Here is a 17,522-nt window from a genome sequence, read left to right as displayed (position 1 = left end):
TTATTTTGCATATTATACAATTTATGCACAACATAGACCAATGTACAATGATTTACAATTTTACACAGGGACTGACACACACGTTCATTATAAATGCTTACCCTTCAATGGCTTATTTATAAACAGGACATCATTATTCTTTTGTGAAAACATGTATGGGCTTAGAAATACCCACCTGGGTCATTAGCATTGTAAAATCTATGAATGTAGAAATCTATAGATTGTACTGTCTAATTGTAATGATTCATATGAACAGCCACCAGGTATTATTGATAAAAAAAGGAGAAAGTGATATGACAATATTGTTGAAACTAGACAAGCCATATGACAAACATCTGAGCCAGGCAGCATGACAATTGGCCGAACATACACATCAATATAATGAATATAACAGTAACAAATACTTTATATGTTCAGTCACCACAGCCTCTGACATTTGAGAGTGCAATATATGCTGTACTAACAGCATTGTATGTGTACAACTGTATGCATTGTGTACCTACAGTTAGTACCAGTCAGTAGCCTGCAAAATGGAAGCATCCTGATGATGCTTGCTGATTATTAAGTGTTACAAAGAAATGCTTATCTGCACAAGCATCAGTAAACCTAGTATACAAGTGTGCTATAACAAAACACCTAAGATGTTATAGGCAGATCCAATATTAATGCTGAACTGAAGGGTTGCTGATTATGAATGGTTACAAAAGAATGCCTCTGTGCACAAGTGTAAGCAAACCTGGGATATAACTGTGCCTTAACACCCAAGGTTGTAGGCACATGCAATACTAACTGCAAGGTGTGCTACTTATGAGCTGCTTCAAAGAAATGTATATCTGCACAAGTGTCTGTAAACCTAGGCTAAAACTGTATTGTCCCTACTAGCAAATAATACCCTATGTTCAACCAAACCATCCCTCACCGCCTCCACCACTAAACTTAAATTAACACTACACTATGCTCACTTACCATCACTAAAAAATCACCAACCACACACTCTGCTTCATCTCCTCATAGTTCTACCCCAATGTGGAAATATACACACCAACCCTGGACCTGATAACATATCCAAAACTACCCATACCCCTAAAGCCCGTGATTTATACTTTGTAACTATCAATGCCCAAAGTGTCTGCAACAAAATTACAGAATTCCAGTCCTGGCTTAGGCACCACTCTACTGACATAATAACAATAACTGAAACCTGGCTCAAAGTGCATATATTGGACTCTGAAATCCTTCCATTTGGTTACAACATCATTCGTAAAGATACAGTCCAAAAAAAAAAAGGAGGGGACATAGCCCTAATATATAAAGACTCCTTAATAATAAGTGTGCATCCAGTGCCAGTCCGCATTTTCAGTTCCCTGGAAATCTTAATAACATCCCTACTTATAAACCCTAATAAACAACTAGGCATTGTCACCATCTATATTCCCCCCGGTCATAACATCCCACACTTAGAAGACTTCCTAAGATGGATTAACCACACTATCCCCCAAGAAACCATAATTCTAGGAGATACTAACATCAACTGGCATAACCTAACCTCTAAATCTCCTAACATCAGCATTAATCTCCATAGTTTCACACAATGTATCTCAGAGCCTACATGGGCATTAAACACCCAGGCTGAAGCTATACTAGATTAGATGCTAGTATCCCACCCCCAATACTACACCAATAATGGTACCCTCCCTAACAACCTAAGTGATGACCTACCTGCTTTCACCCACAGAACCCATTTAAACATCCCTAAACCTCACACATATAAATTAATCAAGAACCTTGCCCACTTTAACCAAGAAACATTTATAATTACCCTTCTGGTCCCCATTAAAATCACTGCCCTTAGATGATGTTGTACAATACTTTAACATCACCTTTCTGAACACACTAAACAGCCTAGCACCTCTACATATCAAAAAATGCTCAAAACCAAACCATGCCCCCTGGTTGACAAAGCATACCAAACAAACCCTTATGTCCAAAGACAAAGCTTGAAAAACTTGAAAAAATGTAGGACCATAGAAAATGAACTAAATTACAAAAAAACTTAGAAATACTGCAAAGAAACTTATAACTGATAAGAAATCCTACTTCTCCTCTAAACCCTCCTCCCAAAATATCAACCCCCAAAAATTCTGGAAATCAGTATCCAGATCATCCAAATGTTCAATAACCATTTTATTGACACCATCCAAAAACTAATCATGGACTCACCCTCAAAAACAAATCACACCCCTCGCACTACAACAATAGACCACCTATTCCCCATAAATAATTCTCCACTTAATTCACCTTTCTCATTCCAACCTGTACCCACATCCCTTGTTCAAAGATATCAAAAAGAACCTCTTATCTCCTACTTAGCATGGTTTCCACCCAGGCCATAGTACTACCTCAGCCCTACTCTCCTTTACTGACATAGTAAACAAAGATTTGACACTGGCTTATCCACTTCTGTACTCCTGCTTGACCTTTCAAAAGCTTTTGACACTGTATCTCACCCTACGCTTTTACAACACCTACAGAAACTCAGCTGCTCCCAAATTGTAATAACCTGGTTTTCCTCCTACCTAAACAACAGACAACAATCAGTCAGATGACAAAACCAACTCTCTGATTTCTTAGTAAACAACACAGGTGTCTCACAAGGATCCATATTAGGACCAGTACTTTTTAATATTGTCATTAATAATCTGAATAAAGCCTCCCAGGAAAGCATACTAATTCAGTATGCAGATGATTCAACTATCATCTCATCCTCACATGATTTTGCCAACCTCCAGAAAATAACCCAAGATGCGTTCTCCTCTATAGAAAACTGGCTGAATGACTCTCAATTAATGCTTAACCCCCCCCCTCCAAAAAAAAAAAACTGTTATTATTCTCATCAAAACCTCCAACTACAGAATTCAAAATTCTGTCCTATAACAAAACAATAATTGAATAGGTACAATTCACAAAACTACTAGGAATTACTATCAATAACAAACTCTCCTTTGAACAACATATATTGAACACTGTAAAGAAGACCCATTTCAAACTAGGCAAATTATACTGACACAAACCATACCTTGATAATCAAACTAGGAACAAACTAGCAAACACTTTGCTTATTCCATCCCTTATGTATGGCAGCCCCATTTTCACCAACCGCTATACATCACGTAGCACTAAGCTACAACAATTCTACTACAAAGTACCAAAATGTGCATCAAACTTGTCTAACTGCTCACACCATTGTACCGCTCTCTCAGACCTATCCTGGCTAGAATTCCACCACTACCTCCAATTTACCCAACTCTCTATGGCCCACATCATTGTACCACTCTCTCACACCTATCCTGGCTAGAATTCCACCACTACCTCAAATTTACCCAACTCTCTATGGCCCACACCATTGTACTGCTCTCTCACACCTATCCTGGCTAGAATTCCACCACTACCTCCAATTTACCCAACTCTCTATGGCACATAAACTAATTTTCCAACCCGATAGCTGCCGGGCTCTTTAATCCATCTTACACACATATACTCCTACTTGATCCCTCTGCTCTTCTGAGAAAACCCTATTAAGTGTAGCAAATCCCAACAAGAGAGCAGGACAATCCCTATACTCCTACAAAATATCCAAACTGTGGAATACCGTCCCCTCCACCATTACCCAACTAGACACCCTAAAGCCCTTTAAAGCTGCACTAAAACCTACTACTCACAAAAATTCAAGCTGTACATGTGATATACTGTGTAAACCCCCTTAATTGCATAACCCATTAAACAAGAACCCTACCTTGTAACACCTCTCATTTTTTTTTCTACTCAAGTGACTAGAAAACCTTATGACATTCCATCACAATGTACATAATTTACTGTGTTGTACTTTTTACTTGTAATTTGAGGCTTGCTGATTAATTTATATAAGATCTGTTTGCAATTATGTACTTTCTGTATTACTCACTCGTTTTATTCTGTTTTTTTTTTTTTTGAAAACTGCGGAGCCTTTTCTCCCCAGATCTGTAATCAAATTGCATAAGTTTTTGTTGTTTAACTGTGGAGCTTTTCTCCCCGCGTCTCCAGTGAAAATGGGTCTTGTGCCCAGTGGACTTTCCTGGTCAACAAATGCCAATCAATAATAAATAAATAAATAAATAAATAAATTAACAAAAATGCCCAAGGTGTGCTAGGCAGATGCAATACCAATGATGAACTGAAGGATATGCCACACAGCCTGCAAATGACAGTGCAAACACTGATACAGCAGACACCTATTTTATCTGTGAATAGCCAAGCTATACACAATAGATCAGTCACTTTTTAAACACTACCGCATGTACAAGTGTGTCAAACCATGCATTATAAACAACAACCAAAGCACTAAGACTTGTATGAAAAACATCCACCTCCAAATATGTGTGACAGACATATCAAACCAGCTGCTACTTAAGTTGTGGAGTACATTTCAAATACTGTGTGCTGAAGAAGGGGCTTAATGCTGCATGATATTTCAGCGTTTTTGGATTTAAATCACTTACTTTACTGATGATGATGGGTATTCATGCATTCCAAGCAATACACATGTTAATGTGAAAAATAGAGACCTGCAACAAGATCAGATGCATTTAATTTCATAAAAAAGAAAACGTAATCAATGTACCCTTCTCCCGCCCTCTCTCTCTACTGCTCCTCAAGCCTGTGCATCTGCTTGCGGTACAGAATGTGATTCCTGCTCCAGTCTTCATTGCCTGAAAAAGAAAACAACAGCTATGAATGATGCATTCCTCAGAACTGTTTCAAGGTAATTTATTTCTGAAGAGCATTAGATAATCACCATGCACATTTTCAAGGTTACATACAGGTTTTAAAATCTTTGAACACAGATTGCAGGATATGAGATTCAAACCTGCTATGGTAGAACAACATCCAAGCTTCAACCTTGCCAATTACCTGTCTAGCTAATCCATCTTGGCTGAAAGGGCCTGCTGTAGTGAAAAGACTTGGTATTATGACATCACCTGCATTGGGGAAGGTCTACTAATATGAATCTTGACTTAGGATTTCAAAGAATGAACATGTGCTGGTCATGTAGGCCAAAAGTTTGCAAAACTTAATTCATGTCAGCACTGTGGTCAGAAACATTAACAGCAATGGGAAGCATACATTCCTCAGACAGTGGGATAGTGTCATGTATCACAGAGCTTCTGTTAACAGAACCATGAAAGTTACTGTACATGAGGGGCACATTACGGTATGTCTGAGGACTGAGATATTCCTTGGCAAAGTGCACATCACTAAGTAAATATGCACATCTTCTCTGTTCTGCATTTCAGCTGTAGGTCTGCCCATCCCACTCTCTCAAAAGATGAGGATGATGTTGTTCTTAAACTGCATTTAACAATTAATGATAAAACAGAAGTTGATAGCATTTTAAAAATAATACCATATTGCCAAAAACATTTATCAGACATATAGCAGACCATTACAGATTACGAATATATTCAAAGGAATTTGATGAATAACCAAGTTATTCAAAACTATGCATAAAATAAATATTGATACAGGTAACCACCACTTAATGTCTGGGATACGTTCTATCCCATAGAGCGTTAAGCGGTGTAGGCATTAAGTGATCGCCCTATACTTTGTATTGGGCTTCACTTAACGTAAATGCATCTGCACAATAGCTGATCACATGTACATCCACTTAGTACAGTACGGATGTAAATTTTGTTGGACATTGTGTGGAATGATGTTAAGCGGCAGTTGCCTGTATCTATAAGTGGAATATGCTGCGCTAAAGAAGTGCTATGGGTGAAGTAATCCAACATAGCAACTTCAGGTACGTTTCCCCTATGTGGTTTGGAACCCACAGCACACCAAAATGTAAGGATGCTGGCCAGATTTCTTAAAGCCCAAACTAACAGCCAGACTGTTTTTTTAAGCAATCAGGTACTACTTTATTAACTCTGCAGTTAAAGAGCTGATGTTAACAGAGGGTTATGGATAATGGGCATATTTGTAGGAATTTGATGAATAACTCAGTTATTTGAAACCATGCACAAAATAGACATGAATATGAATAAGTCGAATATGCTTCATAAAGAAATGCTATGGGTGAAGTAAACCAAGAGAACAATTTCAGATATGTTTCCCCTGTGTGGATTCGAAACCACAGCATGCAAAAATTAAAGCACACTGGCCAATTTCCTTACAGAATGAGCTAATAGACAACAGGTGTTGAGCTTAAGAAACAGGTGCTGCTGGTGTTTATTCAAATTTCTGCAAAGAACAGATGAATATGTAAACTTCAAACGTATTGGACATTTTATTGTAAAGAAATAGCTATCAACACATAACTGAAAACACATGTGTAAGCAGTTAGACAGGCATTCCTTTTGACTTAAATAAATCTAACTGTATTAACAGTTTTACTTTATTAGGAAGAATGAATTAAATAATTTATGTATGTGTTTTTATTCAGACATATAATTCTAAAGTAGGTGAAACTGTGGTACTATATGATAAACTATGAAATATGCAATCATCAGCAGCGTAGACACTATAGGTGTCAGAGAAACATGAGGACTGTGGATGTGTGAAATGATGTTTGTATATGTTGTAAAACACATTTACATCTACAAAGTTCATAATTATGTATATTATAAACAGTATTAAAGAAATTATAAGCATGTGAATCGAACTCACATTTATAAGGACAGCAGTTACCACATCTACTTAATTATTTCCATGAGCTTATTGTCAAAATATAAAAAACATCTATCTGATTTATATACATATATATGTAAATATATATATATATATATATATATATATATATATATATATATATATATATATGTGTGTGTGTGTGTGTGTGTGTGTGTGTGTGTGTGTGTGTGTGTGTGTCTATCTATCTATCTATATATATATATATATATATATATATATATATATATATATATATATACATATATATATATAAATTCTGTAGGAATGGTCAGGTATATGTAGGATTGCCACAGTTACCATAGGGATCCATGGGCTGTCTCTGCATCCTAGGGACCCTCCCACAAAACTCCTCCACATTACTCCAATGCACATCATCATAGCGGTGGTGAACCTGCACTCCAGTGAGGTAGATCCCTGTACGTCTTTGGTGCTCCCTTGCAATCTGGTTCCAAGTATCTATCATTGCGAAATTCCTTGTCCTGGCTCTCATCTGATGCTCCACTCCAGTCTACATGGTCAGAATCTGGGTGGTCTCCTTCTTAGTCTAGTTGGGCATACAGACATATCTCAGCCTCCTTGAAATAGCCATCTTGAACCTCCAATGGAAAATGTCTGATAAATGAAAAAAACAGAAAAGTGCTCACTGAGGTCCCACTCAGTTCACAGGTAGCAATGATATGATCTGTAAATGTATCAAAATCAATATTTGAAAGTGGCACTGATGTCATGCAATCAGATTATTGGAAGATAACTGGCACATGCCGCACATGGTACTATTTATTGATACATATCTTATCTTATATACATACATATACATATATTTGTTCTCTCCACTGTAACTGCTGATGTGCTGCATACCACTGTAAAATCATGTCTATTGTAATTTGTGTGTATACTGATCATGTCTAAATATCTAAATGTATCTGTAATTTTTTCTATGTGGAGCTTTTCTCCCTGGGCTTCTGCTGAAAAAGGGCCTTTTCAGCTCAGTAAGACACCCACGGATAACAAATGCAAAATAAAATAAATATTGAGTATTTACATAGTACACCTGGATGTTAAGCTGCATATAGCCAATTTGCTCAGAGGTGCACAAATGAGATTCCAAAACCTAGAATTTTTAGTGGATTTCTTTAATTATGTAGGGAGAAAATGGTACATAAAAATGAATGCACCTTAGGTGCTCTTAGATTACATGATTCAGAGTGAGAGGTACATTACCAAATGGTAGCATTTCTATTTTGGTGATTATTACATCTGTTTAAGTTATTATTCTCAAAGGTACCTGTTTAAATTTTTATTGAAACTTGTTGTAAGTTACTGGACTGAAGTTTGATTGACCATTATATATGCAGGTGCTGCTGTTTTAATAAACTGATTTATTTCCCCTATGCAGTTGTGTAGACAGATTTACATTGCAGTTGTGAACAGATGTAAACAGCATATAAAGACAAATTTATGGATCATCCATACTTATTACTGGTACTTTCTTACACTCTGTGGTGCAACTACAGAAACTTATGATTTCCTACACTATATGTGCTATGTTATTTTGATGTTATGGATATTTATTCATTCATGTTTCTTATCTAAAGTGTTAATAATATGTTCATGTTCTGTTGATGTTATGCACATTTCTTCGTTGATGTTTTTTTTTAAACAAGGTGTTAATAATATATTATTTTGCTGTTACTGATATTCTTCATTGTTGATTCTTAACAAAAGTTTTATCTGTATTGTCTGTGGCCTGCCTATGGATCCCAGAATTTGCCAGTGTTTTCTGTATGTGGTTCAGTTATTAGTTTGTGTAGTATTTTCATGTGAAATGCATGCAGATTCCTGTGGCATGCGGTTGCTTTCTTTGGACCTCTGTTCCGCATATACATAGTGTAGGTGGTTCTAATTCCCCACACAGACTCTAAAGATATTGCAAGTTATGTTTATTTAGCAAATGTTATGTATGAAAGCATTGTTGTTACTTTTTATATGTCACATTAATATTTGTCACAGACAGTGTTTTACCGACTTTGCATTGCACAGGAATGCATATTCCCTGGGATTCATGAAGTTAGCGCCAGGCGCCGGAGTAGAGTCAGCGATCCAGCGCCAAATATGGCCAACGAGCGATTCAGGTACGAGCTGTTTCCATGTGCACTACCAGCATACGCCAGAGCTGCGCAGCTCCCGGCGCATGTATGCTAATTACCCCATGCGCAATGAAGGTATATAGTGATTTATGAAGTGGTGCAGGCTTAGCAAAAGCATGAAGAAATGTAAACCAAAAAAAATGGTTTACATTTTTTCAAATATAAAATCGGAGCCATGAAAGTGGACCAAACGTACATATTGTTATGTTAATATATGCCAATGGCTAAATATATAGCCAATGGCATAAAAAAACATGCACAACACATAAAAAATAACATTTAATGTCATGGCCACACTAACGCAAAGTAAAGCCGCAGTGCATCGGTGCGCAAACGGGATCACAATTAAAATATATTTAGATGTCATAAAACTGCAATGTAACACAATTCATGAATTCCCCATAATAGTCAATGGCACACATGCTACACCACAGCCATGGTGCAAGGGTTGCTAAGGGTCTGTGACAGTGTTCTGCGTGGTAACTAGGAATTAGTAGTCAATGCCATGCAAATGAGTCAAGTAATACTGAATCGCAAACTCCCCGCCAGCGTAAGGATGTACCACATGGTATAGCGGTACAACACCGAGGAGTGGCCTGGAGGTAAACATGACACCAAGAGAGGGGTGCGCCACCGTAGCTGTAAGCACATTGGAGCATTGCTAATCCAGGTTGCCTGTTGCTAAGCAAAGCCATAGGATAGGGGTGTGGAAGTAGCCATAACTTTGCTTAGCTGAGAGCACACAAGGTAACCGAAAGTGCATGTGAAAGTGGATGAAAACACACTCGAAACCCAGTAAATGGCTGTGCGCGGCACACACCACAGCTGAAACAGGAAGGATATGGGAAGACAATAAGGAAATGCTGCAGCATGTTAATTGGAGTACATATGAGTAATTAACACCTACAAACTCACAGTGGGCCATTGACAACAGCTAACAAGGCTGCTAGCAGCTACCTGCAGAACAGGAAAGTGGAGGTGCCGTACAGCTAAAAAAAGAGAACTGTCACAGCAGAATAAAGCAAACTTGCTGTAGATCAGCTACATAACACATTTCCCAACACAATCCTGGGTTGGGAAAGTACAAAACAAGAAAGCAGGCAGCTGGATGCATGCCTGACAATGGGAGGGGAATAGGGTTGAAAAGTGAAGTAAAGGGCAATAGATGAATCACGGGAGCCAAGCGTAAGTCAACACCAAAGGCCCCATAATAGCAGTACCTGCTGTAAAACCCATAATTAAGATACCCCGCAGCTGGAATTGCACATACACACCCAATTAAACCAGCATCATCCATTGCACAATAGTATAAGGTGTGAAAGCCCCACACAGACACTTGTGTATTCCCAGACACTGCACCATTGGTGTATACAGATGGGGAACTCTTAATATGTCCATGTTAGGGGCTGCCATAGCTTTGATTCACCAGCATGTGTTGGAGACTGACGGTGGTGTGGAGGATGATGCTGACAACCATCTCAGGCATCGGAGGAGGAGAAGAGTGTTCAGACCCAGGGTAACCTACTAGGGGCTACATGATCTGGAGATAGTAGAACATTACAGGGTGGACAGGGACACCATACAGCAACTTGTTGAGCTGTGCCGGCCACACCTCAGAGCCAGAAGTAACAGAGGGGAACCCACCCCAGTGGACACAAAGGTATGTGTAAGCTTGAGAATACTAGCCACAGGTACCTTCCAAAGTCCAACTGGGGATATCATGGGGTTCTCATAGTTATATGAGAGTGGCCTAATGGTTAAGGTGTTTGCCTTACAAACACAAGGTGCAGGGTTTGAGTCTCACAAGGGATAATTGGCTAGGCTTAAAATGGTTCTCAAGGGCAATCAGCCTAGTACCAATCTATGAACCTATGAACCTATGAACTAATCTCACAGGCATCAGCATCCAGGGTACTCCACCAGTTCCTGGATGCCATGTTACCACATGCCAATGAGCACATATACTTCCCCCGAACGCAGGAGGAGTTGGCCAGCAATATGCGTCTCTTCCACCGTGTGGCAGACTACCCAGAGGTACTGGGTACAATAGACTGCATGCACATACACATCAAGACACCACCTGGTGAGCAGGGTAGGCACTACATAAACTACAAGGGATACCCCTCCATCAACTGCCAGGTTGTGTGCAATGCCCAGGGCATTATCATGGATGTGTGTGCTGGCAGCCCTGGAAGCTATCACAACTCCCACATCTGGCATGCCTCACAGCTGTATCAGGTATTTTCCAGGGGGGACATCCCATATGGCCACCTGGTGGGGGATGCTGGCTATGCACTGGAACCGTGGATGATGACTCCCATCAGAAATGCACACACAGCCATGCAAGAATGCCACAATGAGGCACACGCAGAAACCAGAATCATCATAGAGCATTTGTTCTGGGATGCTGAAATCACGGTTCTGTTGCTTGGACATATCATATCTGGTGGAGCCTTCCAGTACTCTCCAGGCATGTGTGCCCGCATCATAGTATGTGCCATGCTTCACAATATGCTCCTGTGGAAACAGCTGCAGCAGGGAAAGAATGATGAAGGCCCTCACAGCCCACCACCATTGCCAAGGGCCCCACAGGCACAGAGGGACTCAGACCACGAGCACCTTGTGCCAGCCCCAGTAGGCAGATGGAGTTGTGCCCAGTATGCCCATGCCTTGGCAAAGAGGGAACGTATAGCACACACACTGACAGTGTAGGCACTTATGGACTGACACCCTTCTCCACCTGCACACACAGCAAACATGGATGGCACACACACACGACCACCTGTAAATTGTCATGTATAGTTGGTCTACTGTGTGCATCCTACATAGGTAGCCCTCAACTATTGTACACACAACTGCCATTGGCACAAGGTAAGTCAATACCTGAACAGTAAATTAAGCTATCAGCATGTGTCCATACTGTATGTATAGGGTCATAGATACATAGGTAGGTACATGCCTAACTGTCCAAGGCCACTCATAAGCATAGCCAAAAAGTGTCTGCTGTCACCACCCCATTGATTAACTAACTGTCCCTCAGTGGAGCAGAGCCAGTTGCGGGATCCCTGGGGTGTATCCACTGTTCCCCACCCACTCTGTAAGGATTCCCTGGAGTGTTAGTGAGGGGTTTCCTATAATGTAATCAGGGATGTAGTTCCAAATAATGGGGAGTATCCATGACAGGAATCTTCTCAGATGATTTACATGTTACATAATATACCTTAACCACAGCTTGCATATATAGGTAGTATTCCACAGAATAATAAACATGTGGAACACACAACCACTGAAATGTGCGTTAATAACCCTTGCACTACCAGTGCCTGCTCTGAGTGGTAAAATAACCACTACCAGGATTAGAACATGCAACCATGTACACAATCTTCGCAATAACATGCCACTAAGCTACCTGAGATGTACCAATGGCAGTTGTGTATACTGACAGGACAAAACACAAAAGATAGGAATTTGTGGAAATAAGACAAACCAATATATATATATATATATATATATATATATATATATATATATATATATAAAATATATATATATAAATCAACATATATATTGAGAGAGAGAGGGAGGGAGAGAGAGAGATATATGTTGATATATGGGGATATACATATATATGTAGATATATAGATAGGTTAACAACATCTACATAACCACGGAGGTACATATAAATGGGATATATATATATATATATATATATATATATATATATATATATATAATATATATATATATATATCAACATATATATATTGAGAGAGAGAGGGAGGGAGCGAGAGAGATATATGTTGATATATGGGGATATACATATATATGTAGATATATAGATAGGCTAACAACATCTACATAACCATGGAGGTACATATAAATGGGATACTTACCACATACCAACTGCTTGACATACAAATGCACGTAATCACGAGGCTTAAAGTCTGAAAGACCACAGTACTGAAACACCAGAAGCACAAGGTTTAAAATCACGATGTTAAGGGACAGTTAGTCAGTGCTTCTGGTGTTGCGGTTCAGGTAGGGTACTGTGAGTAAGTGTGTTTCTGAGGGCTGTAGTGTGTGTAAGTGTGTGTTCTGAGTGTGGTGTGTGTTCCTGGGGGACTGTAATGTGTGGGTGTGGGTTTGCTTTGTGCATCTGTTTGTGCAATCTAGGAGGTAGAATATTAAAGTAGGGGGGTGTGGGGGGTGCAGACACCCACATGGGGGGTGTAGGGGGGCTTTCCCACCTGCTCATACATAGTGTAGGATGGTTTGTTTGTATGTGGTGGGTAACAGTGTGTCTGTGTGTGCGTGTGTATGTTCCATGTTTGTGTTACTTTCGCGAGTTACTGTCGCTGTCGGTAATGTGGGGTATGGGAGTCTGGGCCCGGTATTGTGGGCATCGGAATTGTGTGGTTTTGGGATTTCATAGGTATCTCGTATACAACAGTTGAAGTGTTCATATATGAGTATAACATGGACCATAGCAATCATCAATTCTGCCATGATCAACCTTTATGAACAAAGTATATGGAGAGTATATGCCTATACACTATTACAAATATGTGCTATGGACATGAGCCAATGATAGGGTTACCACCTGTCCCACTTTGCGAGGGACAGTCCCTCTTTTGACGGTTGTGACCTGACCAACTATATTAAATGTGGCAAATGTCCTGAGATTGTAGGACATAATTATGTCCCATATGTAATGTAATAGGTGCATACAATAGTTCTTTCTGTATCTAAAATACCTACATGTTACAGGAAACAGGATAAGTAACTAAACTGCTACAAGAATAAACATATTTAGCAAAAACACGCAATACAAAACAAACTGTGTAAAACCAAACAGAACCAAAGCGAGAACAGTTAAAAACTGGATTTATTAAGATAAGCACATTCAGAAAAGTCAGCGCTCTTCCTTCATCAGATAAAAATCCACTACATTGCCACATGTGGTTTATGCTGCTTTGTGTCAAGACTGTACTGCTTTCTACATAGAAAAGACTGAAAGAAAACTTAAACAGTGTATATATGAGCATCAATACGCTATCAATAAGGGAGATATGACCAACGCTTTGGCAAGGCATATATCCCACTTTCCCCAACATAATTTTAGGTTTACGGTTTTGAAACAAATAACACAAGATGAAAGAGGTGGTCCATGGCAGATTAGATTAGAGATAGAAGAATTACTGTGGCAAATTAGATGTGCAGCCTATGTCCCCCCGGGTCTTAATGAAAATACTTCTATCAAATGTTTTCTGAAACTTTTAGCACTAAAGAGATAAAATACTTCACGAATCAATAATCTATCTAATACAGATTTATATTTAAGTTTAGGCAACCTCACGTAACGTAGTGATATTCCATTTAGGAATTTAACATTTTGAATATTCATTAATTTGGTTTTAAATTAAGTCATTATTTGATTGCACTAATTGGTTAATTAGAATGCTATTTTACTATAAAACAATGTGGCAATGTAGTGGACTAAGCTTATATTTAGGCAAGAAAGGAAAGTTCTATCCCGTGTACTGACCGTGGGTTTGTGTCGGCCTGTAAAATCTGGTGTGTCCCAAAAATGTCCCCACTATGGCCATATGAAAAGGTGGCAACCCTAGCCAAAGAGGGTCAGTCACCAACACAACTCCAATGACTGCAAATACTTATGACAGAAATACACAGCTTTCATGTAGCAACACTTTATTACATTCCGATGTATTGCCAAAAGGATTCAAGGACTAACATCACCTGCATGCTTTACAGGAACCACTTAACAGTGCCTTAATGAATCGGCCTGCAATTACCATAGTATTAGTCCACTAAAGGATAGGTGTTCAAATAGGGAAGGAACCCTCATGCACATATCGATTATGTATGAAAGCAGTTCCTACACACCTGCATCTGCTATGTACACCCACCAACATCACCCCCACACCCAAAATAATTACAATACAAACTGTAATAACATCACAAATCATTCACTCACTGTACAACATCTGCAGAAGCCTTAACATACCTTGTCAGAGACACACTAACATGGCCCTATGTGAAATAGTTGCTGTTATACAATGGAGCAGCTATTGATGTTACAGGGTTTGTTTGCACTAATCTCATTTCAGAGGGTTGTGTGGGAAGTGTTACCAATTACTGATTAACAGCACAGTATGATACAGATGTACACCAAATCAAGGATGTCTGGTGAGCACACTGTAAACCACATAACAGTTCATGCATAGCCATACAGCCTTGAGCTGCCCAAACATCCTTGCCAGACTGAAACATCTGCAGAAGTACCAGGTACAAACAAACCTTGCATAAGTATCAATGTTCTGAAATATAACAGCTGTACTCACATGTAGAACAACATCTTCTAGCCATTACACACAATCCACAGGAGTCATGAAGCTAATATATCTTTATCTGTCTCCATATAGCTGTTGAAATACATCACAAACAACACATCCAGGCCGTCTTCCTCGAAAGTACGGCAAACTGACAATGCCCGAGTGGAGTACTCAATTATACACCACTGTTGCCATGGTATTGGCTAATGGAGTAGCTGCACAGCTGATGTGCATCTAATTAACTACTTTGGAACACCAATTGGTGGTCAGGATAGCAAATGTTACCAATATTTAACTAGAAAAGGATGGCTTATCACACATTCAAACCATCTGTATATACCAGCAGAATGTTACAAAGAAGATTGAAACACAAACTGAAAAGGATTGAATTAACAGTCAATGACACCTCGGGTTACTAATAAGGTATGTAGAACACTCAGTATGTCTGTGTATGTAGCACCTTTTGGGTTATCTTGTAGTGATGCATTGTTGAGCATAGTAATGCTTACAGTATTTATGTGTGTACTGCTGTAGGTCACAAGGCAAACACCGCATACACCACAAGTAATGCTATATAAGGACTTTGAACACAAATATTCCTCACCAGCTGCTGTCAGTGGCAGGGCTGGTCCAACAAGTATGTGCTATAACAGGGGGTAGTATATGTTGATATATTGTAACAGTAGGCATATGTATGGATGTATTACTAAGAATTACATGTCGAAGGTTGGTCCACTGTGCAATTATGATTTGCATTGTGGGATAGTGTGCCAATAACTGTGTAATGTACAGTATTGTAGGCAGATAAGTATTACAAGTTACATAGCATTACTGCTATGTTAGGCAAACATTAGTTATGTCTATTGGCATTTACAATACACAATAACAGGATACATATGACTTGTAGTCACCCGACAGTTTATCACCATGATAGCAAAGTAAAATGGAAGAACTAGTTAACTATTCATGCACATAAGACATGTAATAAGTGCAAAGGTAGGTACTAGGCTGTCTTACCAAGGGTATTTATAAGCCTCGCTAGAGTGTGTTGGCTTTTGCCACCCCCATAGGTTAGTTCCCTGTGCCTCTGAATGGCAGAGCCATTAGTTCCCTGTGCCTCTGTCCAGCAGAGCCACTGCAGTGATCCCCAGGGTACATGTCTGTCTCCCATCCACCCGTCAAGGTTTCCCTTGAAGAGTGCTAGTTTGGGGCCCTGCCTGATGTACATTGGAATCATGTTCCAAAGCATGGGGAGTCTCCGGGTCAGGAATCTATCCGTCCAGCACGTCCTAGTCATCATTGTGTTTAAGTGTATATCCCTAGAGCATGTGGCTCTCAGGGGCCTCTGTTTAGGTGGAGCATATCCAGCAATACTGGGTTGGACATGGGACTTGTATGTCAAGCAGAGATCACCTGTGAGTATGCAGTATGCAACCGAGTACAGCTGGAGTTTCTTAGGTTGGGCTGCATAGGTCATCTGTTTGAGGTCAGTAATCCTCTTGGTGTGGTACTGTTGTGGTCTTCCAAGCTGTTGCAGTTGTCTTGTAAGGTACATCCTAAATGGGGTGTTGTATCCTTTAATGGGTCTAATAAGTCATGAGTAGAAAGGCAGAATGGCCTCCTTTGTTCTGGATGTGAACCCATTAGAGATTAGAGGGGCCACGTAGAAGGAGAGATTGCTATCTACTGGGGTTCCCAGATCCCTTATTACTTTTTCTGTATGTAGGGGACTAGCAACTATGTGGTAGTCCATGGGTAATTAGTTATATCCAAAGGGGATGACTATGCACTTTTTGGCATTCAGCTTGAGGCCATGATATTGACACCAGGTATCCGTCTCAGTGTGACCCTTCTGGAGGGTGTCTGTAACAGCTGGGGAAACAATTATGTCCCCTAGTTTGCAGTCGTCTGCAAGCCTTTTCAGCCAAAGCCCTCCTGTGCTTGCCTGTATGTCAGAGAATTATATACCGAACATGAGGGGTCCTAGGACTGAGCCCTGGGGGACGCCACTTGTAACTGGTATACAGTCGGACCTAGGGTATGCAACTCCCACTGTGTGGGTGCTGTCCGTGAGCCACTTTGCAAACCATCACATGACGTAGGGATTAATGTTCAGGCGGATGGGTATGTCGATAATACCAGAATGAGGAATGCTGTTGAAAGCATTTGTGAGAGCTAGGTAGGCTGTGTGGACCTCCTTACCCTTCTCTAATGCCTTGGTAACTATCTCTAAGAATTCCACCAGGTTTAGGAGGTATGGTCTGCCCTTAACAAAGCCAAACTGGGAGGGGTC

The sequence above is a fragment of the Protopterus annectens genome, chromosome 6.part0, assembly GCF_019279795.1.
Source record: "Protopterus annectens isolate FY-2018-M chromosome 6.part0, PAN1.0, whole genome shotgun sequence".
NCBI classification, from domain to species: domain Eukaryota; kingdom Metazoa; phylum Chordata; order Ceratodontiformes; family Protopteridae; genus Protopterus; species Protopterus annectens.
Note: the sequence above shows the minus strand (reverse complement) of the source record.